Source organism: Cetorhinus maximus, chromosome 4 (genome assembly GCF_964194155.1).
Source record: "Cetorhinus maximus chromosome 4, sCetMax3.hap1.1, whole genome shotgun sequence".
Taxonomy (NCBI): Eukaryota; Metazoa; Chordata; class Chondrichthyes; order Lamniformes; family Cetorhinidae; genus Cetorhinus; species Cetorhinus maximus.
This window is the reverse complement of record NC_135882.1, coordinates 82,512,265-82,536,418: the sequence shown is the minus strand read 5'-3', so window position 1 is coordinate 82,536,418 and position 24,154 is coordinate 82,512,265.

The following is a 24,154-nucleotide window of genomic DNA, read 5'->3' as shown; positions in this document are numbered from 1 at the left end:
AAGGTCATGAGGTTCTCTTAAACAAGCCCTCTAGCCTATTTAGACGAAAGTTGTGACACAGATCCAAATTGGAGCCCAAAGCTTTAACAGAATCAAACACAGCATTGGCTAGCAAAACTGCTGGGCCTCTGCAGTTGTCACTTGCTCAAGGGGCTCTGCTGGTTCCCAAAGCCCTCTTTGTATGGCTACATAGAACAGCATAGCTGCATTTTTGCCACCATTCCAAGCAGGGAGCTTTAAAGACGGTCAAAGGGGTGAAAGAAGAGCTTTGGATAATTAATCAGCATAACCCAGTATACAGCCCTGTGGATTCTAACCTTCCATTGCAGCTTTTCTGCTGCCACCTTCACTTGATGCTCTTCACAATTGCTCAGTGCTTCATCGGGGTGTTCGGTGATCTCTCCTGGTCCACTCACAGATCTGCCATGAGCTCATTGAATGGAGGAACAGGATCAAAGCGTTAAATGGTTTATTTCTGTTCCTATGCTTTCTCCACACCTGATTCCCCTGCAGTGGATATTTCTATGATGGTGATTGTGGAGACCACTGTACGGGTAGCCATGCAATGGAGTGTGAAGAATGTGCCTGCATTTAAATGCGACAGCCCTTTAAGAACTGCTGCATACAGGATTCTCTTACCACGGATGCTGCAGTGTTCCCTGTGCATGTGAAAAACATGCAGAGAACATATAAAATAATTTCAATTACCCTACATTACAGACTGCTACATATCCAGCATGGGGGTACCAGGGAGGACTGAAACTGTAGGTCTATTTTTTATCATAATTGGTTCACTGAAAAATATATAGTTACATCCCCTGCAGGGACCATTAAAACTTCACTGGTTCATCGGTTTGCTTTACAGAATATTAAAAATAGAATGAATCAAATACCACTATATCCATTCTTACTACATTATAGAAATGTGGTCAGCATTTGTTGCATTAATCTCCTTTTACATAGTTCTGCCTCGCAATGTATAAACTTTCCGCATTTGGCTCCTGCCTCGATCAGCAAGTTCATACTCTATTTTGATTCTTTTCCTGGTTCCATAACTCAAATAAATATCAGGGAGATTAGCTTTCTGCTTCCTTACATCCAGGACCTAAAGATATTCTGTGGAAACAGTAATGCAACAAGCCAGTGTTTCCTGCAATGTTAGTAAGGATATGCATATGCCACCTTGTAATGAGATTTACTTTGTAATCCGATACACATTGCTGCACAATTTCCTGATAGACACCTTGCTTGCCTCTTTCTTATGAGCAAGCTAAGCGGCTAATATATAGTGCAGACTATTATACAGTGCAGTTGAAAATCTGCAGTCCTGCTCGTCTACTTCTGCTACAAATTCAGAGACAGTGTAGCAGAAGGACCAGAATCTAGATACATTGGATACAGCTTGCCCCAGGAGTTTCCACAGAACATTATTAGTGTGACCCGAACAAGATCAGTGTTGAAGGGACGAACATGGCTGAGAGATGGCTTCCAGGCCAAGAGCTTCCTTGGTTTGAAGCAATGAATTAATATATTGAGTAGATTCGGGTACATCAGCCTCCTAAATGGTGCATGTGGGCCCTGAGGGCTGGACCCCAGAAACCCAAGGTCATAGTGCTAAATCTTTTTAAACCCGACTCCTCCTCCCTATTTTAACAGCTTATCCAGTTCTTGGACTGGACATGGCCTTACTGCCACACTGTCAGCATGCTTACAGCAAGAATGTGCCAGAGGGACCAATGACTTGCAGCCCCATTACCAAAGATTTACAAATCAGACTTGCATCCTCTGCATTGCACATATGCTAAAGAACTTCACAAATTTCAAAGAATCTTAACTGCAGTTTTGTCATGCAAATACTAATATTTGTTTTGATTGCACTGTCATATCCAATTAGAGGCACCTGCTCAATAATTCAACCTAATGTTGCGTACCAATTCATCCTGAGGAGAGACCCCAGTGCCAGTCTCATCCCATCACTATATGCCGAAAAAGTACTCCAAAACATTACAGTAAGATCATCTCGGTGACACCCTCTGCTGATGAACAATATGGTAATAAAATGCATTTTAATAGTATTCATTTTGCCAAATTTATAAACAGTTTATTTAAAATATATGTTCATTTTCACCTACATTGAACATTTATACATATTGAAATTTGTAAATTATAAATTTAATTGTTTTTCATCATTAAGGATTTCTGACATTCAATGCCGTGACTTGAATAACGAACAGTAGCATGTTTCATCGTGTAAGCATTCTATGAGAGTGGCTGCAGTAGAACCATAGAACCATAGAACACTACAGCACAGAAAACAGGCCATTCGGCCCTTCTAGTCTGTGCCGAAATATTATTCCACTAGTCCCATTGACCTGCATCTAGTCCATAACCCTCCAGACCTCTCCCATCCATGTATCTATCTAATTTATTCTTAAAACTTAAGAGTGAGCCCACATTTACCACGTCAGATGATAGCTCGTTCCACACTCTCACCACTCTCTGAATGAAGAAGTTCCCCCTAATGTTCCCCCTAAACCTTTCCCCTTTCACCCTAAAGCCACGTCCTCTCGTGTTTATTTCACCTAATCTAAGTGGAAAGAGCCTACTCGCATTTACTCTGTCTATACCCCTCACAATTTTGAAAACTTCTATCAAATCTCCCCTCATTCTTCTACGCTCCAAGGGATAAAGTCCTAACCTGTTTAATCTTTCCCTGTAACTCAACTCCTTAAGACCCGGCAACATCCTAGTAAATCTTCTCTGCACTCTCTCAATCTTACTGATATCCTTCCTGTAGTTAGACGACCAGAACTGCACACAATACTCCAAAGTTGGCCTCACCAATGTCTTATACAACCTCACCATAACATCCCAACTCCTATACTCAATACTTTGATTTATGAAGGCCAGTATGCCAAAAGCTTTCTTTACAACCTTGTCTACCTGTGACGCCACTTTCAGGGAATTATGTATCTGAACTTTGTTCCTCCGCACTCCTCAGTGCCCTTCCATTTACTGTGTATGTCCTACCTTGGTTTGACCTTCCAAAATGTAACACCTCACACTTTTCCGCATTAACTTCCATCTGCCATTTTCTGGCCCATTTTTCCAGTTGGTCCAGATCTCTCTGCAAGCTTTGAAAGCCTTCCTCGCTGTCCACAACGCCTCCAATCTTAGTGTCATCAGCAAACTTGCTGATCCAATTCACCACATTATCATCCAAATCATTGATATAGACAACAAACAACAATGGTCCCAGTACAGATCCCTGAGGCACACCACTAGTCACAGACCTCCAGTCTGAGAAGCAATCATCCACTACCACTCTCTGTCTTCTCCCACACAGCCAATTTCGAATCCAGTTTACAACCTCTCCATGGATACCAAGTGTCTGAACCTTCTGAACTAACCTCCCATGTGGGACCTTGTCAAAGGCCTTACTAAGGTCCATGTAGACAACATCCACAGCCTTTCCTTCATCTACTTTCTTGGTAACCTCCTCGAAAAACTCTACAAGGTTCGTTAAACACGACCTACCACGCACAAAGCCATGCTGACTATCCTTAATCAGCCCTTGTCTGTCTAAATAATTATATATCCAATCTCTCAGAACACCTTCCAATAATTTACCTACTACTGACGTCAGGCTCACTGGCCTATAATTACCTGGTTTACTTTTGGAGCCTTTTTTAAACAACGGAACAACATGAGCTACCCTCCAATCCTCCGGCACCTCACCCGTGGCTAAGGACATTTTAAATATTTCTGCCAGGGCTCCTGCAATTTCTACACTAGTCTCCCTCAAGGTCCGAGGGAATATCATGTCAGGCCCGGGGGATTTATCTACCTTTATTCGCTGTAAGACAGCAAGCACCTCCTCCTCTTTAATCTCTATATGTTCCATGAAACTACTGCTTGTTTCCCTTCCTTCCTTATACACTATGCCAGTTTTCTGAGTAAATACTGATGCAAAAAAACTGTTTAAGATCTCCCCCATCTCGTGAGGCTCCACACATAGACGGCCACTCTGATCTTCAAGGGGACCAATTGTGTCCCTTACTATCCTTTTACTCTTAATATACTTGTAGAAACCCTTTGGGTTTACCTTCACATTATCTGCCAAAGCAACCTCATGTCTTCTTTTTGCCTTCCTGATTTCCTTTTTTAGTATTTTCTTACATTTTCTATACTCTACAAGTACCTCATTTGCTTCTTGTTGCCTATACCTGCTATACACCTCTCTCTTCTTCTTAACCAGACCGCCAATATCCCTTGAAAACCAAGGTTCCCTTTGCCTGTTAACTTTGCCTTTAATCCTGACAGGAACATGCAAACTCTGCACTCTCAAAATTTCGCCTTTGAATGCCTTCCACTTACTGAACACATCCTTGCCAGAAAACAACTTATACCAATCCACTCTTCCTAGATCCTTTCTCATTTCCACAAAATTGGCCTTTCTCCAATTTAGAATCTCAACTCGAGGACCAGACCTATCCTTATCCATAATTAGCTTAAGACTAATGACATTGTGGTCACTGGACCCAAAATGTTCGCCTACACATACTTCTGTCACCTGACCTGTCTGTTTCCCTAGTAGGAGATCAAGTATTGATCAAGTAGTTACAATGGGTTTGTTTACCAAACTATTGCTTCATGCACAATGAACAGTGGCTGAGCCTAGCCTGAAACACTACAGTAAAAATGCTTATTCAAGATAATAGGGACAAGACACTTTTAAAAAAAAAAATTTTTAAAGTTGTTTTTTGTACCAAATAATAAAGATCAAATCAGACAAGTGACCAGATTAAAAAGTTTATTTTAAGAAAAGCATATTTATATTGCAATTATTAAAATACATGACATTTCATTTGGGAAATGGGACACCAAAAAAGGGGACATGAATATAAAACATGTACAGAATGGGTTTTCTAAATTTGTAATGATTTTTTTGTAAAATGTGTTGGGTTAAATAGTGAAAAATATCAACAAAACATTGCCAACTCTTATTGTGCTATTTTTATATAAAACGCATGGAGTTTAAGAGGAGAAAGTTCATGGATGCTTTGCAGTCCTATAACCAAGTACTAATCATTTAATAAGGAGTAACTTGAAAAAAGCTGAAAGACAGAACTTGTGTTTGCACAACACATATTTCATGTCCCCAGGTGATCCCAAAGTGCTTCACAGACAATTAATTATTTTATTCAAGGTGGCCACTGTTACTGGGCCAGAATTTTGTCCAAATGACAGTGAGGCTAATAGCACTTCCCTTATTTATGCATAAATGGTTCGGCAACTTCAGACCTCCGTAAGTCAACAAAAGTCCTAATATACAGAGCTGTCATCACCACACTCCTGCACTGCAGTGAGACCTGGACTGTGTATCAGCAAAATGTTAACAGTGCTAGAGATATGCCATCAGCAGTGTCTCTGCCACATCCTCCAGATTCAATGGGAGGGCTGTCGAACAAACACTAGTGTCTTTCTTGAAGCCAGCTCCACAAGCATTCAGGCAAAACACTGCAAATAAACTGTGCCCGGGTAACAGAAAAGGCTGAGAAAATGTTCTCAGCCTTCGAATGGGTAACATTCCAGGGGAGGACAATGGGTGGAATCTTCCAGCCCTGCCCACCACCGGGGTCGCCCGGTCCTGCCGAAAGTCCATGGACTTTAGGCTGGGCTGCCCCATCCCCGCGGCAAAGGGGCAGGAAAATCGCAGCCAAAGAAAACATTTCAAAGACACTCTGAAGCTCTCCTCAAAAAATGGCAGCATTGACACTAATGACTGGGAGGAGTTTGCCAACAATTGTTCAAAATGTCGGCAAATTGTCCATCAATAAGAGGTGATCTTATTGAAACATAAGATCCTGAGGGGATTTGTTAGGGTAGATACTGGGAGGATGTTTCCGCGGTGGGAGAGACTTGAACCAGGAGACACAGTTTAAAAATAAGAGATCTACCATTTAAGATGGAGGTGAAGAGAAAGTTTGTTTCTCAAAGGGTGATTAGTCTGTGCAATTCTCTTCCCCAGAACGCAGTGGAGGCTGGGTCATTGAATTTATTCAAGGCAGAATTAAACAGATGTTTGACAAGAGTTATGGGGGGACAGATAGCAAAGTGCAGTTGAAACACAAGCAGATCAGCCATGATCATATTGAATGGTGGAGCAGGCTCAAAGGACTTGAATGTCCTACTCCTGCTCCTAAGCCCGATGTTCCTTACGTTCTATGTTCTGGCAAGGGGCAGCATTTCAACTCAAATGTCCATAAGTTGCAGTCAGAGTTGCAGCACCCTACTGTTAGTTTCATAAAAACGGTATCTCACTGTCTGGTTTATCATTGAAACGTGCTGAATGGTATGAAGTTGCTGCAGTTGCATGATAGAAAGGAACTAAACATGCTACTGAAAGTCTTGCCCATTTCAATCTTAGTACCCTTTTAACAATGTGATATATATTAATTACTGTCAGTCAGCCTCCTGGCACTGAAAATTAACCATTACAAGACTCATTGGCCAGGATTTTCCCTACCCGCCAGCGTTGGGCGTGCTCAGTGGCCTGAGCGGACAATATGGTGTGAACGGTTTCATGATGGCGTGAAACCAGTTTGCGATCACTTGCTCAGCCCGCCGACCGCGGGCCGCGTTTCCCGCTATCAGACGTCGGGAACCTCATTGTAATGCATCAGTATATCATTATTAGGCCTGCTTGCCGGAATTGTCCCCCTCAACCTGCTGGATTGTCCATCCACGTTGGCTATAAATGCTGTTGTGAAACATGTCGGTGTGCACTTGCCGGGCTGCACTTTGAGGTGAACTAGGAGGTGAGTGCACAGCAACAATGTGCAGCACTCGCCAGGGTCGCCTGTTGGATTTCAAGCTTGAGGAACATTGTGGCGGGTCAAGGGCAGCCCTGCCATTGAGGCGGCTTTGGGGGGGGTGCAAGGACAGTCTGCTGTTGAATATAGCACACAAGCATTCGGGGTGGGGAGTAAGTTGGGAGAGGGAAGCGGCCATGCATTAGGGAAATCTTGTATAAAGTGACCATTCCTCTGCAGCTGAGACAGTTCAGGTGCAGCCATATTGATATGATTGGAGTCGGGCCTCCAGCTTCTCTGCCCACTCAAGCAATGCAGAGGCATCAAAGTGCCACCAAGTGCTCCAAAGATTTTCACCCCCGGCACAGTCTGCAAAATCATGAGCATTTTAGTGGACTGCAGAACATTTGGCGACTGCACTCATGCTACAATATCCTTGCTAAAGCTGGCCATGAAGCAGTCACTGGTGGAGGTGCTCACAGCCCCTTGCAATATCATCATCCCGGTTTGGACCAGTCTCCCCCATGGTTCAAGCTAACAGCGCAGCCTTACAGCGCAGGTTAGGAGAATGACCGCACCTGAGCTGAGAGCACAGCATGCAGCCCAATGAACAAAGTTGCCGCCTATCAGTCAGGTGGATTGGGGCAGAGAAAGGTAGGGTTTCAGACAGCACACTAATCTCTGGCCATCCAAGTGGTGGCCACCACACTTAACCAAGAGAGGTTCTTAGTACACCCATGCCAATCCACGGGTCTCTCTCGTTCATCCTGCAGGAGGAGTACATCAGGATCATGGAGCCTGGTGATCTAGCTGTATGCCTGATAGTCTATAGAAAATGAAGATGATGTAGGAGGGAGCAACTGAGGCTCCTGGCTGTGCAGAGGCAGGAGCAGCAACCTCAGGAAGAAGGGATGTCTGGGGCTCCCACACATACCACCAAAGAGCCACAGCGAGCCATCATTGGTTGGTGCCTAGCGACACCCAGGGTCTATAGACGCCGCCTTTTATTCCTGCAGATGACTGACAACTAGTGTCACCAAAGACTGCGCATGTCTAGGGAACTGTTCAGTCACAGCTGCCAGTTACTGCAGGATTTGGTGCGACATGGAGGGCATCTACTGCCAGCGTCCATGAAAGTGACAGCAGTGCTCAATTATTATGCCAGTGGCTCCTTTCAGGGCTTCACAGGTGATCCTTGTGGGATCTCATAAGCATCCACACCCTCAAATGCATCCATGAGGTCACAGGTGCCATCTTCTCCATGGCATGCAACTTTGTGCATTTTGCCAAGGACCGGGACAGCCAGGATGCAAGGGCAATTGGATTTGCCCTGGTCTCGGGATTCCCACAGATGCAGGGTGTGATTGACTGCACTCATGTGGCTCTCAGGCCTCCGTCACTACACTTGGTGGACTTTATCAACCACAAGAGCTTCCACTCACTGAACGTGCAACTGGTATGTGACTATCAGAAACGCATCCTGCAGGTCTGCGCACCATTCCCAGGGAGTGTGCACAACTCCTACATCCTAAGTCACTCACAAATCCCTGAACTCTTTCAGCGTCCACAGAATCTGCAGGGTTGGCTCCTTGGGGACAAGGGCTACCTGCAGAGGCTGTGGCTGATGACACGCGTGCGGTGGCCTCAGACCGCAGCAGTGCGACAGCATAATGAGGCTCATGCAGCAGCTTGCAACTTGGTGGAGCAGACCATCGGGATGCTGAAGATGCGGTTCTGATGCCTGAACCGGTCTGGTGGAGCCCTGCAATACAGTCCGCAGAGGGTGTCACACATCATCATCGTCTGCTGCGCCCTTTACAACCTGGCGCTGCAACAGGGAGGTGACCTGGCTGAGGAGGAGCTGCAGGAGCTGGAGGTCTACTCCGATGAGGACGACATCAACTTGGATGAGGGCGAGGAGGTCCTCGAAGGCGACGATGACGGGGATGAGGCCCTCGCACTGGCCAGACGAGGCAGGCGCATTCGGGAGGCACGCATAGCTGCCAAATTTGTGGAGGATGATGACAACATGCAGTGAGGAGACACCATAGATCCCCATATTGCATCTGTGAACGTTTGACTCCAGTCCGGCTTATGGCAGCACACATACCCTCTGTGAGAATGCTCCTGTCATGGAGATGTAGTGGAGACCCTAATAGTCACTCAATTCCAGGAGGATGATGATGACATGCATTGAGGGCACTCCATAAACCTTCACACACCCTCCGAGAATATCTGAGTCCTGTTTGGACGAGGGCAGCTCGTTTGCGCTCTATGAAACTTTAGAAGCATCTGATCCTTTGTCTGCCTTCAGCACCTGACCCCTTCAGGAGCACAGCGTCACCTGTCACAGATGCTGAAGAGATGGGACCAGCCCCACCTGAAAGGTGCTGAGAGCACACAGAGAGAATGAGGGAACTCTGTGACACCTGCCCACTACATTCTGGCAGAAATGACAAGCGCCGCCGAGGTGCAGGTATCAGTAATTTTTCCAGGGAGTGAGAAGCCAGACAATCACTGTGGTCTGAAGGCTGCACAGAGCACAGGGAAGAGGCCCTGGACCGAGATACCTGCCTTTTATCTTGTGCAGAAAGGTTTCACATCTGAGTGCCAAGAACACTGCTCATCAGAACAAGGAGCCATAAGCAGGGAGACATTCCTTGGAGTTTATTTACAGTAGTGAACATTATGTACAAGTGATTAAAACCCATGGCCAAGCTGTGCAAGTACTTTTACCTAACTTTCCTAACCCTGCCGCTATATCTTGGTGCTCCCCGGACATCCACAGCGGAGGTGGAGGTAACTTGCTGACTGCAAAGCCCTGTCTGTGATGACCTTGGCGGGTGTCCTTTGAAGGGTTGAGACCTGGAGGACCCCAGCCTGTTTTTGGGGTCCTGCTGTGTTGCAGTGGCACCCTCCTCAGCCTGTGGAGGTGGAGCTGCTGAAGTCACAGGAAGAGGTGATTCAGATGGGCCGGACACTCCCGGAATCACCTGGATGGATGGCTCCGGGGCGTGCACCTGCTGATCCTCCTCCCTATGGGTGCCCGAGGGCCCCTGGCTGACTCCTTGAGAAGGGGAAGCTGGAGTGAGATCGAGCTGCCCCACACCCCTCTCGCGCACACACTATTGAAGGCCAACTATGGCATCAGTGATGGAGTTGAGCCAGCACAGCAGTGCAGGAGCGAAGTCCTGAACCAAGGTCTCCATGGCAGCATGTGCATTGGCATGCCAGCGCTATCACCTCAGTCTGAAGGCATGCGGACTCCTCCATCGTTCCTTGCAATCTGAGGAGTGCAGCGGACATCCCGTCTTGATGTTCCCGGACTTGCCTTTGCAGCTCCAGCAACTGTGACATGACTGAGTCCAGAGGTTCGTCATCTGACTCGGACTCAGCAAATTTCTGGCCTCCAGCAAACCTCTGAGTGCTGGGGACCTTGGGAAGTCCCTGCCTCCGCCTGCTGTGGATCAGACAGTGCGATGTGCTCACCAGATTGTGACCCTGAGGCTACTCTAAAGCTAGGTCCCACTGAGGTGTGTGTCTCTGTGCTGGGTGGAGGGTCTGGGTGAGCGCTGTGATGGGACTTCAGGGAGGGTGCCTTCAGATTCCTCTTCAGAGGTTCCTTCAGAGCTTGATTGGAGGCCCTGGGTCATGGACTCTGTCGGCTGTTTGGCAAATGTGCCTGCGAAAGCAAGGGGAGATAATTAGTGCATAGCAGTGGCCTGTGAAAGAGGACACATCACTCACAGTATGGTTGTCTGATGGATGTTGCATTGCTGGACCCTCACTCGGTGAAGCACTACCGACCTCACCGTCAACACAGGAACAGTCCAGATCCTCACCAGTCAACTGGATGGCTCTGTTTTCAAAATCCGTGAGGACCTTGATTTCAGGCATTCCTCCACCAGTCAGCGACCTCTCCCTCTTGTTGTGTGCCAGCTTGTCCTGCATGGATAGAGATGAAGAGAGTGTAAGCAGGATGCCTGCCAGGCCAGATGATAAGTATGCTTGGTGTGTATGGGTGGTGAGTGGTCCCATGGATGGGATGAGGGCAATGAAGGTGTGTGTGAAAGAATGACTGGTGATGTCCCTTTCACAGGCAGTGAGTGAGAGCCCTGTGGATGTGTGATGGGTTTGTGAGTGTGTGCGTTGAAAGTGATGAGAAGAGTGACTTACCCTGGTGGAATGGAGGAGATCATTCATCCTCTTGCGGCACTGGGTGGCTGTCCTCTTTTGCAGGGCATTGGCGCTGACTACCGCTGTCACCACCTCACAAGCCTGTTTGGTGATGTCACCGCCATTCCTGTGGCCAAAGTTGGGGTAGAGGACATCACGGTGTCCAAGAGGCATTCCGGTGATATGTCGCTAAACCTGGGGCTGCAGTCTTCTTGCCTTTTGCGGACATCTTTCCTGTAGCAGTCATGGGCTGGAAGCACTGAGATGAGGTGCAGGAGGGCTGGACTTTAAAGCTGTGAGGTCATGGTGGGCAGGTGAATGAAAGCCCTCCTGCCATAGAAATGGTGTTTCCCGTGAATGCATAAATAGTGTGGCAGTTTTGGGATGATATGGCATGAAAACCTGTCATTGTGGCCGGCGAGTAAAACATCGTTTTGCCCGCCCGTTACCACACTTAATGCAAATCTGGGATGATTCCACCCATTCTGTGAGGCTTTAATTGTCATAGATTTTAAACATGTTAAGTTTTCTTTTCTGTTTACTTTCACTTTCTATCTCTTGTTTTCTGACTCTTAATCCAATCTTACTTTCCCCCTCTTTCTGTATTATTTGACACTGAGCCCATACCTCCTTTTCTGCTCTTATATTATTCATTTCATAATCTTTCAATCTGAATGATGAAGGTGATACGCAGTTGCTTGCCCTGTTTACTCAGGTCCCAGCTGTCCAGTCTCCCTCACTGTAATGTTATCACCTTGTACTTTCAGCAACTCCCTGCAAGTGTCAAGGAGAGTGGAAAAATATACTTAAAGCACAAGGGAAGCTGCTGATTGGTGAGGAGCTGGTGAGTGTTTTATTTCTTCCAGAATGGGGACAAGTGTTAAATTTTATTGCTGGTAAGTTTACATAGCAGTCTAATAAATAGAGGCATGGCAGAGTACCTCAGACCCATTGAATGCACATCCCATGCCATGTAGGAACTCCAGGACGCCTATTGTGTCCTGGGCAACCAAGGGTGCAGGAAGTTTGTCAGCTGGAAGAGTTCAAGCTCCAGGTTTTGGAGTTAAAGCAGCTGCTGGCGTCACTGCAGTGCATCCACAAAGCTTGAGCAATGTGGATAGCATATTCCAGGAGGTGGTCATTCCTGTTCTTAAGAGAGGGCAGAGAGGGAAAGGGTGACCGCCAGACAGACAAGGAGGACCAGGCAGGCCCCTCCAGTGTATTTTGCTCTCCAACCGATATTCAGTTCTGAATACTGGTGAGAGCGATGGTTCGTCTGGGGAGTGTATTCATCTGTACAGAGCGGGAGTAGGAAAGTCAGAAAAGAAATAGTAATAGGGGATTCAATAATTAGAAGAACAGACAGTTCTTTCTGCAGCCATGATTCCAGGGTGGTATATTACCTCCCTTGTGCATGATCAAGGGTGTTGCTGAGCGGCTGTGAAATGTTCTGAGGATGAGGGTGAACAGCCGGTGGTCATGGTCCACACATAGCTAACAAAGACATTGTAGAAAATGGGACGAGGTCCTGCAGGTAGATTTTAGGTAGTTGGGAAGCAAAAGGAAGTACCTCAAAGGAAGTGATTTCCAGGTTATTCCCGGAGTTACCCTTCGGTGACTATAGAAATCGGAGGGTGGTACAGATGAACATGTGGCTGGAGAGATGACATATTAGCGAGGACTTTAGATTTCCGGGGCATTACGAGCAGTTTCCGGGGGCTGGTGGGGCCTGTACAAACCGAACGTTTTGCACCTCAACTAATTATAGGGCAGTTTTCTAGTGCTGGCGGAGGGTTTAAACTAGCTTGGTAGTGGGATGGAAATCTGAGCATAGATTCAGGAGGGGGAGAAGCAAAGCTGGAAACTGAAAGTAGAAACTTAGTAAATGAGTGTAGAAAGCAGTGGAAACAAAGGCAAACAAATAGACAGAGGAATTTGGCAGTGATCAATGGGATATACTTAAATGCAAGGAAACTAATGATTATGGCAGATGAGCTGAGAGAACAAGTAGACACTTGGAAGTATAGTATCATAGCTATTACTGAAACATGGCTCAAAGGAGGACAGGAGTGACAGTTATGCATTTTCAGAAAGGACAGAGAAGTGGGTAAAAAAGAAAGGGACAGGAATATTGGGCAGAATTTTCAGGTCAGCGGGCAGCGCGATTGGCGGACCCGGGGTCGGCCGGGAAACGAGCCGCTGCCCGCAATCGGCCCACGACCGCTATTCCACGCCGGCAGGCAATTAAGGCCCATCCAGCATGAACCGCAGCTGCCCAATGATCGGGAAGGGGTGGGCGGGGGCGGGGGCGGGGCCTCTCGGCCACCAAGTCCAATGACGACATGGCAGCCAGTTTAAAAACAACACAGACAGCCCCTTGAAGGCTGCCATGGAAGAACACCTCTGCTGCGTTTTCAACAGTAAAGTTATGGAATCAAGGGTGGCTGGAGATGCCAGGCGGGAGGGCAGGTCGGCTGGGCATTCGGCCCCCGCTTCTCTGATGAGAGCCTCGCTGTTCTCCTGGAGAAGGTGCCTGCCAGGAGGGACACCTTTTTCCCCAGAGATGGGAGGAGGAGGCCACTGCGCCTCATGAAGAAAGCATGGGAGGAGGTGGCTGCACAGGTCAGCCGCCATAGCGTGGGGCAGCGCACGTGGGCGCAGTGCCGGAAGCACTTCAATGACTTGCTATGCTCAGGAAGGGTGAGTACCATGTTGGTATGGGTCAGTGTGCGGAAGTGCTAAGGGCTGGCTGTCCTCACAAGGAGCTCAGGGGTGTTAGAGTCTGAGTGCCAACTGTCAGTGATGCCGGAGCTGGCCAAGGGGGTGAGCCCTGGCTGCTTGTGCTGAGTGCCTTGTTGCTCGAGAGCCACGACCCGGATGTGCCCTGCAAGGCGTTCCTCAGCTGGGGTTGCCAAGGCTGCAATAGAGCTACAGGTAGAGAGTGGGCTAATCAATACTCCTCTGTCCTTTCCGGAGAAGATGAGCCATAACCAACTGGAGAGGTCACGAACAGGCGGAGGCCCGCCCAACCTGCTGCTGCTGACCAGGTTTGAACAGGACATTCTTTAGCTGGAGAGCCAGCACACTCCCCGTGTAACCAATCGAGGGGAGGCTGGGGTGTCAGGTGAAGTTAAGAGATCAGTGCACAGAGTTGAGAGTTTCGGATTATGCAACCATTCTGGTGTAGTCTCATCAATGGTGGGAGCCTCAAACCTGGAGCCCCCATTAATCATTGAAAGACGATGGCACTGTGATGCTGATCTCCATTGTCTCTCCAGGGTGCCTGGCATGCACAGTGACAGTGTGAAGACTTTAACTAATGACATGTCCCTGTTCTCCCTTGGCTTTGCCAGAAGGCACACATTCTCTGGACCCCAAAGGGCCACCCCTGACGCCACAGGACTGCCGGGCTTCATCCTCACCAGCGCCACAGCCGCGCTCTGAACCAGGCACCAGCGCAGATACCAGCACCACGGTGGGTGTTAGATCGTCAGCTAGAATATCGGTGCACATTGGTGAGGGCACTTCACACTCACTTGAGGTACAGGTGGAGGCAGAGTGTGCCCAGAGTGCCGGCAGTCAGAGGACTGATGGAGGCCAGGATGATGCTGAGTCGAAGGCAGATGATGAGTCTCTGGCGTCATCCGTTAGATGGGAGATGCTGGATGTCCAGCGGGATGTGCGGAATGATCCGGCGGAGATCCATGAGGGTATGTGTGCCAAGGTCTCCGTTGTGGAGGAGTCCATGCGGAACTTGAGCACTGCGTTGACTCTAATGGCCGAGCGCACTGCCTCCTCCATTGAGAGAGCGGCAACTCTCAAGGAGAGGCAGCACCAGGGACAGAATCAGCGGTTCCTGGGGTTGCACTCGGACCTGCAAGCCCTCACATAGGCAATGACCTCAGGTTGTCAGTGCCAGTGTGGGAGATGGATGAGGCACCCAGTATCCTAGCTAGATGCCCATCCATCAATGGCGAGCAGGGAGGCCCAGAGTGATCTCACATTGGTGCATGACCTGATTGTTGCCTCTGTGGGCTCCTCTCAGGGCACTCCAGATGATGGCAGCATCTCTGCTAGTGACTGTGGCATCTAATAAGGCTGCGATGACTGGGGAGATACCAGCCTTGCCACTGGCAGCTCCTTCCCAGGCGGGGCCAGCACAGGCTCCACTTGTCAGAGGGCGACTGCCAAGGTCATCAAGGCTAACAAGACAGCAGAGTCGTGCACCAGCGAGGTGGGGGAGCTACCAAGGTGTAACACTCGCAAACGTAAGTTTAAGGCACCGTGATCACAAGAGGGACTGTTCACGGGAGATCTTCTGTTCAGTTATGTTTGATTTATATGTCTACTGGTGTGGGCATCAACACCAGTAATGGTCATGTCAATGTGATTTCAATGTGACAATAACATTAAATTTGCTTTTGTTGTGATGGCCTGCATATGCTTTACCTTTTATTTTTGGTGCAGGGTATGCCAGTATGTAATGAGTGGCTCTAAACTTTATTGCACAGGCACTGAGTTGCCTTTGGGTTCAAATGAAAGAGTCATTTCAAACATCCGGGGTGAAGGGAGCAGCCCTGGCATGAGATGGAAGCAGATCTTTGGCAGCTTAGCCGAAGGAGCGTTGGATCAAGGCGTCCCTGGTGTCCCTGTCTCCCTGAAGGATACAGAGGTCCGCCTCCATGCCCTCAGCGTTCTCCTCACCATGCTCCTCTTCTGACTTACTACTTGATTACTGGATTCATCCTCTTTGGTCTGTGGAGCTGCCTCAAGATTCTCTTCCTCCAGTGAGTCCCCTTCTTTCCAAGGCCAGATTGTTGAGGGTGCAGCCTGCAACCACTATCAGTGACACATGATCTGGGAGGTATTGTAGTGCTCCCCCTGAATGGTCCAGGCATCGGAAGCACATCTTGAGAAAACCTATGGTTCTCTCTATCCCCGCCCTTGTGGAGGCGTGACTCCTATTATACTGCTGCTCTGCCTCTGTTCTTGGGTGGCAGAGAGGGGTCATGAGCCACCTTTTCAGCGGATAGCCCTTGTCACCCAACTGCCATCCATCCAGCCGGGCTGGAGCACTGAAGAGCTTCGGCACCTGGGAGTATCTCAGGATGTAAGCGTCATGGGAGCTGTCTGGGTACCATGCACAGACTTGTAGAATCAGCATCCTGTGATCACAACTACCTGGACATTCATCGAGTGGAAGCCCTTCCTGTTGACGAAGGCACCCAGTTGACCTGCTGGCGCCTTGATGGCCACATGTGTGCAGTCAATTGCACCCTGGATGCAGTTGAACCTAGCAATCACTGCGAAGCCTCTGGCTCACTCAGCCTGACTGGCCTCATCTGTACGGAAATGAATAAATATCATTACCCACCTGAACAGAGCGTCTGTCACCAGCTTGACGCAACTGTGAACAGCCGATTGGGACACTCCACAAAGATCCCCCACTGACCCCTGGAAAGAGCCGGAGGCATAGAAGTTGAGGACCACTGTGGCCTTCAGAGCCACTAGCATGGGGTGTCCACCCACATAGTCGGAGCTGATCTCAGGCCCAATCATCTGACAAATGGAGGTCACTGTCTCCCTTGAGAGGCGAAGCCTCCTTCAGTATTGCACATCAGACATATTGAGGTAGATGTATCGCCAGCCTGTAAACAGCCTGGCACCAGGTTAGTGGCATCTTCTTCAGCCCCTTACACCTTGGACTATCTGCTGATCCTGTGCCCTTGTGCCTGCACCTCTCCTCTCACAGGTCGCTCCCCTGGGAGTTGCAAAGGGACACCTGGTCTCCTACCCCTTCTCTTCCTCCTCAGAGGTGGTGCCACCATCAGAGAGCACAATCCCCATTACCAGGGTCACAGAAGGCTGTCTGATACCTGGAAGGATCCACACAGTCTGACTCCTCTGGGGTCCTTGGAGACAACAATGAATCCTGAAATGAAGGCTGGAAATGCTGAGAATGCAGCCCCAAACAGAGATGAAACTGCCAAGTACCAATAAGCAACCAGCAGCAAACTATCTCCAAAACTCCTCACTACTCACACTGGCAATGCCGCCCTGGGGTGAGGTTTTACAAATTGTCGCCTGCCCGTTTTGCCTGTGCAGTGAGTGCAAAATTGCACGGGCAACATGAAATCTTGGTTGATTGCCTTTTTAATTGCCTTAACTGGCATCTTAATTGATGGCGGGCACGGCTCTGGCACCCACGCGCGCCCGCTGACCGAAATATTGCGCGAGCAGTGGATAACATAGGGATGCTCTCCTGACATCATCTTGCAAAATTTGACTTCTGATCGGGTCGGGCACGCACCCACCCGGTCAGCATAAAATTTTGCCATTGTTTGTAGAAGCAATTATAGTTGTGAGGAGAGATTATATATTATGAGAAGCATCAAATAAGGCCATATGGGTTGAACTGAAGAACAAAAACAGGGCAAACACATGGCACAGAGTATACTACAGGCCCCCAAACAGTCAGAGGGAGGTAGAAGGCCAAATAGATAGGTAAATTTCTGTCAAGAGCAAAAACAATAAGGCAGTTATAGTGAAGAATTTCAATTACCTTAATATTAACTGGGATAGAATTAGGGTAAAAGGCATAGACAGCACAAAATTCTTATATGCATTCACAAGAACTTTTTTTGTCACTACACATTCAGCCAAAACAAGGGAAAGGGAAGTTCAGGACTTAGTTTTAGGGAATGAAGCTGGGCAAAGGGGTATCTGTAGGAGAGCATTTTGGTGGGAGCGATCATAATTCAATTAGATTTAGAGTAATTATGGAGAAAGTCAAAGACAGACCAGGCGCAAAAGTTTTGAATTGGGGAAAAGCCAATTTTACTAAGCTAAGATGTGACTTAGCAAAAGTGAACTGGAAACAGCGACTTGAAGCAAATCGCTGGCAGGGCAGTAGGAGACGTTCAAGGAGGAGATAGTGAGAGTTCAATATAAATATATGTTTCCATAATGATAAAGGGTGGGCCTCCCAAATCTAGGGCCCTTGGATGTCAAGGAACATACAGGTAAGATAAGACAAAAAAGGGAAATTTATGCCAGACATCGAAAGCTCATTACTGCAGAAAGTCCAGAAGAGCAAAGAAAATGAAGAAGTGAAATTAAAAAGGAAGTTAGGAAAGTAAAAGAGAGGCACGAAAAATATAAGCAAATAAAATCAAGGAAAACTCCAAGAAGTTTTACAAATATGGTACGATCCCTGTAAAGACAGAAGACGTTTAAAAAGAAAGGAACCCACATGAAGTCAACAGAAGGAAAACTGATGGACAAGATTTCACTGTATAATAATTTATTGTAACAAATTTGTTATGATAGGATGACATGCACCTTTAAGGGAGTATATCTTAAACTGCTGTTAATCATTACTACCTCGACTGGATATGTTGTATTAGCCCTGTGATTTGTAGTCAGTCTGCAGGCAGCAATAGTAGAGATTAGATGTAATATCCACAGTCTCCAGGTTAATGCTAGCTTTATATTGTCTTATCTTCAAATAAAGAACCCACATTATTGTTCTACCAATCTTTGTGAACGATTGGCACGTTTACATTGAAGAGAAGAAGAACGTAACATGGTGGCAGAGTGGCAGCATGGTTTTGAAGATTTGACTGAGCAGAACACAAGCCTCAACCCTTCCACATCTGGCAGAAGAAAAGAACTGATGTGAAAATGAAATAACTATCAAAACTTACCATGTGTAAGTGATTCTGAAGCTCTGTAGGAATTATACCCGCCATATCTCCATTCTGAGATCACACCTCGCTCCAAGCAGCAGGCATCAGGTCCTGGTGAGATTGTTCAAATCTGGGAAAGCTTAAGTAGTTAAAGTCTACCTGCTGTGAAGTTTAAGTAGGAACAGAAATTAAACAGCAGACTCCAGGTGGCCTTGCTTTCATCAGAACTCTACAGACAGGAAAATTCATTACTGCTTACTGTCCCCTGCAGGATGTCTAGGAACCTAAATACTGCAGACTGGGCTGGGAAGAAAAATCTATCCAGTATCAGTCCCTAACAGCTACAAGAAGCCTGTAAAAAAAAAGGTTTTTCACTATTTGCTTTCACTTTTGAAGTTCTGCAGTCATTTTCCCATCCAAATCATTGATTTGTGGGTGGAACTTAAGTCAACCCGGGAAAAATGAGTAAAAACTCAACAATGCCACCATTGCAGTCAAGCAGTAACCTATGACCAGTTAAGATAGTGGTCACTAAAGGTACAGCAACTCAGAGCTAAATTAACTCTAAAAGAGGTGGACGAAACTTGAATAGTCTTCAAAAATCTCCAGATAACATTAAAAACCTGCAAAAAGCTAAAAGACGATGGTAACATTTCAAATGCTCAAATGAAAGGCAACAGATCTCCTATCTGAATTTATTTTCTTCTGACAACATGGCGAGCTGTGTTTTCTAGACCTCAATATTTCCAAAAATGAAAAACAAGTCATTAAAATTAAAATTGCTTTAGGCAATGAAAGCCTCCTCAGACAGACACATCAGGTCTGCCCGATGACCATCTGAAAAATCCAGGAAAAATATGGTCAACACTCAAAGATCAATTATGAGTGAAATTCAGTTTCAGAACACATCGCCTGGAATGCATGACTTTAAGGCAACAACCAACAGAGACCACTGACCAATTCATAAGTAGATTCAGAGACAAGGAAAATGATTGGGAATTCAAGGCAGCTGAGCTTACCGACAGGTAAATTTAGCTTGTGATATCATCTACCCCAATGGAAATGTTCCAAAAAGGCCCCTTTGGACCAATCCAAAGGTTACACCATGGAAGCATTACTGCAACGTGGACACAGGTATGAAGCCATGCTAATGGATAGACAGAGTCTACAGGGTTTGCATAATTCAAGCACCATTGGCACAATAACCATGCAGGCAAGCCTAGTAAGTAATGCGGGTGATGCGGCCTCATACATGCACCTAAAAATTGCCCACCTTTTAATGCTGTATGCAAGGCATGTGGTATGAGAGGACATTGGAAGTGCCAATGCAGAAAGCAAAGACCAGAACATATGGTTTGACATCATGAGAAGCCACAACCTGAAGCCAAATAGGCACAGCATTCAAGCCAACCAAGAACATGTACCAAACAGCATAAAGGCAAGATCCATGAGATGTCTAGCCAAGCAATATGGTCAGAAGATGAGGATGACTAGACACTCAAAGTGAGCAGATATTCAGCTTGGTGAACATCAAAGAATGCATTGACGCAATGGTACCAACAGAGCCTTTGCGGCCATCCACTTTAAATGCCCACAGATGAAGGGTCAACATAATCTATATGGAAAACTGGATACTGGTGCAAGTGCAAACCTCATTCCTCTTTGCACACTGAAATGCATAATTCCACAGAAGTGGCAAGTGATGATTTAACCAATCACTGCCAAGCTCACTGTGTACAATGGCTTGGAGATTCTGTCCTTTGGATCCATTATCCTCAAGTGTTGCTGAAAAAAAAACCCAACCTTGTGACCCCAGATGTTTATGCTGTGGACACCACAGGCCCAGTGATCACAGGCATACTTGCATGCAAGGACCTGTCCTTGGTCACCATCCATACCAATGTCAAGACCATGATGAGGACCAGAGACCACAAGGAGCACCATTGGAAGCCCTGTGCTCACACCGGGAGAAGATCACCTAACTCTGCAATGAGATCATTAGCTAACTGGCTACATGACACTGTTTGAACCGAATACATACACCCATTCCGAGCTTGCAAACTTGCAGAACCAATGCAGAAGTACTATTTGGCAGACAAATACGGACAAATCTCCCCAGTCATCACCCATTGATACTCCCAAGAGCACGTGATGTATTATTCAACAAACAGGGGAAGATGAAAGATACCCATGACCGGCAGGAGGGTGACGAATTACCCAATCGGAACATGGGACAGAAAGCACGAGTCCAACACCCAACTGATGGCACCTGGAATCCAACGGAAATCGTCAGCATATACCCGAACCAAGATCATATCAAATACGAATACCAAATGGAATGAGAGTGCGGTGAAACATGTCAAATCAATACCTCTGAGAACAGAAATACTAAGTAACCCTACTGTGAATAAAACAGAATCTAAGACATAATGCAAACAAAGCACTCTTAACCAGCATTCTGAAAATGCTCAGCAGCCTCCAGCAAAAATCACCATAACTAAGTCTGGATGGATAAGCAAGCTGCCAATACATTTCAGAGACCTCTAAATTTATTGCTCTGTGATGAAGTATTTGCAGATGCAATGTTATTTTCTTTTGTTTTCATGTAAATATGACCACAAGGGTCACGACAAACATATGAAGAGCAAGAGAATAACTAAGGAAATATGAGGGCCCCTTAAAGACTGAAAAGGTAACAATTGTGGAGGCAGAAGTCATGGGCATGGTTCTTAATTAATACTTTGCCTCTGTTTTCACAGAAGTGGGGGACGAAGCAGACATTGTAGTCAAGGAGATGGAGCATTAAATATTGGATGGGATAAACATAGTGAGAAAGTAACTATTAAGGGGTTTAGCATCTTTGAAAGTAGATAAATCACAGGTTCAGACAAAACATACCCCAGGTTGTTAAGAGAAGGGAGGAAAGAGCGAGGGTCTGACCATCATTTTCCAATTCTCTCTGGTTACAGGCATGGTGCCAGAGGGCTGCTAACATAAGAACATAAGAAATAGGAGCAGGACTAGGCTATACAGCCCGTCGAGCCTGCTCCATCATTCAATACGATCATGGCTGACCTTTGACTTCAACTGTGCTTTCCCATGCACTCCCCATATCCCTTGATTCCCTGGGAGACCAAAAATCCATCAATCTCAGCCTTAAATATATTCAATGGTGGAGCATCCACAATCCTCTGGGATAGGCAATTCCAAAGACTCTCAAACCTGTGAGTGAAGAAATTTTTCTTCATCTCAGTCCTATAAATGATTGTCCCTTTATCCTGAGACAGCATCCTCATGTTCTAGATTCCCAGCCAGGGGAAGAAATGTCACAATGTCTACCCTGTCAAGTCCCTTCAGAAACTTGTATGTTTCAAAGAGATCACCTCTTATTCTTCTAAACTTCAGAGAATATAAACCCAATTTACTCAAACTCTCATCGTGGGGCAGCTCTCTCATCCCTGGAACCAACCTAATGAACCTTCGCGTGTATTGCCTCCAATGCAAGTATATCCTTCTTTAAATATGGAGTCCAAAACTGTGCACAGTACTCCAGATGTGGCCTCACCAAAGTCTTGTAGAATTGTAGCAAGATTTATTTATTCTTGTACCCCAATCCTCTTGTAATAAAAGCCAACATGCTATTTTCCTCCTTTATTACTTGCTGTAGCTATATGCTAACTTTGTGTCCCTTGTACAAATACACCCAAGTCCTCCGAACATGAACAATCATAAAATATTCTGAGTTTCTATTCTTATTACCAAAATGGATAATCTCACAGTTCCTCACATTATACTCCATCTGCCACCTTGTTGCCCACTCTCTAAACCTCTATATATTTCTTTGTAGCTTTTTTGTGCCCTCCTCACAGCTTGCATTCCCATGTTGGACCATTGTTTAAGAAGGGAGAAAGGGATAAACTGAGTACAGGCCAATCAAGCTAACTTGGGAGGTCAGCAAATTATTGGGAAAAAATCAGAGGAACAATATTTACTGTTGTTTGGAAAGTCACAGATTATTCAAGGAGGTACTGGAGGAATTGGCTTCAGTGAGGATGCTGGAATTTGTTTGCTTGTCTTCCCACTTGACTTGCGGTATTCTGCGGAGGCACCACTGGTGGAAATTCTCCAGCTGTCAGAAGGTCCTTTGATAGGTGACCCAAGTCTCACTGCTATATAGGAGGGTGGTGACAACAACATTGTAGACTAAAGCCTTTGTTCTCTTCTGGAGATCACTGCTGTCAAAGACCCAGCTGTGCAATTTTTGGAAGGATGCGCTGGCACAGCTGATTCTGTGCTGGATCTCCAGTTCGAAGGTGATCTTTTGAGAAAGGTAGCTGCCAAGATATGAGAAGTGTTCAATGACTTCCGAAGTCTCTCAATCAATAACAATGGCTCTTCCAGCATTACAATCATGATCAAACAACATCAGCTCTGCTGGTCTGGACACTGCATCTGCATGCCAGTTAATCAGCTTTGAAAGCAGGTCTTCTCTTCACAACTTAAGGGCGGCACCCAACCTCAAGGAAGACAGAGAAAACATTTAAAGGACATTCTGGAGGCCTCATGGAAAAATGGACAAATTGATAGGAATGCATGGGGGAACATGCTGCTAACCATGCCACATGGCAGCATTTCATCCAAGAAGCTGCAATACAGCCAGGAATTGACCGCATCAACTCTGTTGTGAAGAAGCGATGAAAACGGAAGGAGAGAGCAGAACCCTGGGCTCGAGAACTCCCCTTTCTCAGAGCAACTCTTGCCATGTCTCTTCAAGGGCATGTGGCCCTAGGATTGGCCTAGTGAGTCACCCGAGGACACACAAATCATGGATCCTGGAAGATGTCATCCTCGTTTTGAGGGACTGACGATGATGATGAGGAATCAAGGAGACTGAGCATGACTTTGTACTGGGAAGTTAATGTCTGACTAATTTGATTGAATATTATGAGGAAAAAGCAAGGAAGGAGTGTAGCACATTTCATGTAGTCCACATGAATTTTAATAAGGCTTTTGACAAATTCCTACATGATAGGCTTCTTAGAAAAGTAAGGCCCATGGAACCCAAGGCAAAGTGACAGGCCCGGATTTTCGTCCCCAACTCAGGTTCGCAGAGTTGGGGTGTTTCCTGGCTCGTCAAACCTGACCTTGAAAATGTCTGCCCGCAGGTCATATTTTTGGTCAAAGTGGGGCAGCCTGAAACAGGAGTTGGGCGGGCAACACTGGATTAAGTGTGGAGGCTGCTGGGTGCAGAGGTGGGCTGGACACAAGACCTGCCTCTGTATTCTGGCACTGTGTTTAAATAAATTATAATTGTAGAAAAAAAAAATTCCTCCATTCACCCCTCATACCCTCTCTATGCTCCATCCATGCCAACTTATGTCAACCCATGCCGCCCACCACCCTTTGCCCTTAAGCCCTCCATGCTAATTCACCTAGTATCCTTGGACAGTTCCTTGAGAGCTTTGGCACTTGCTA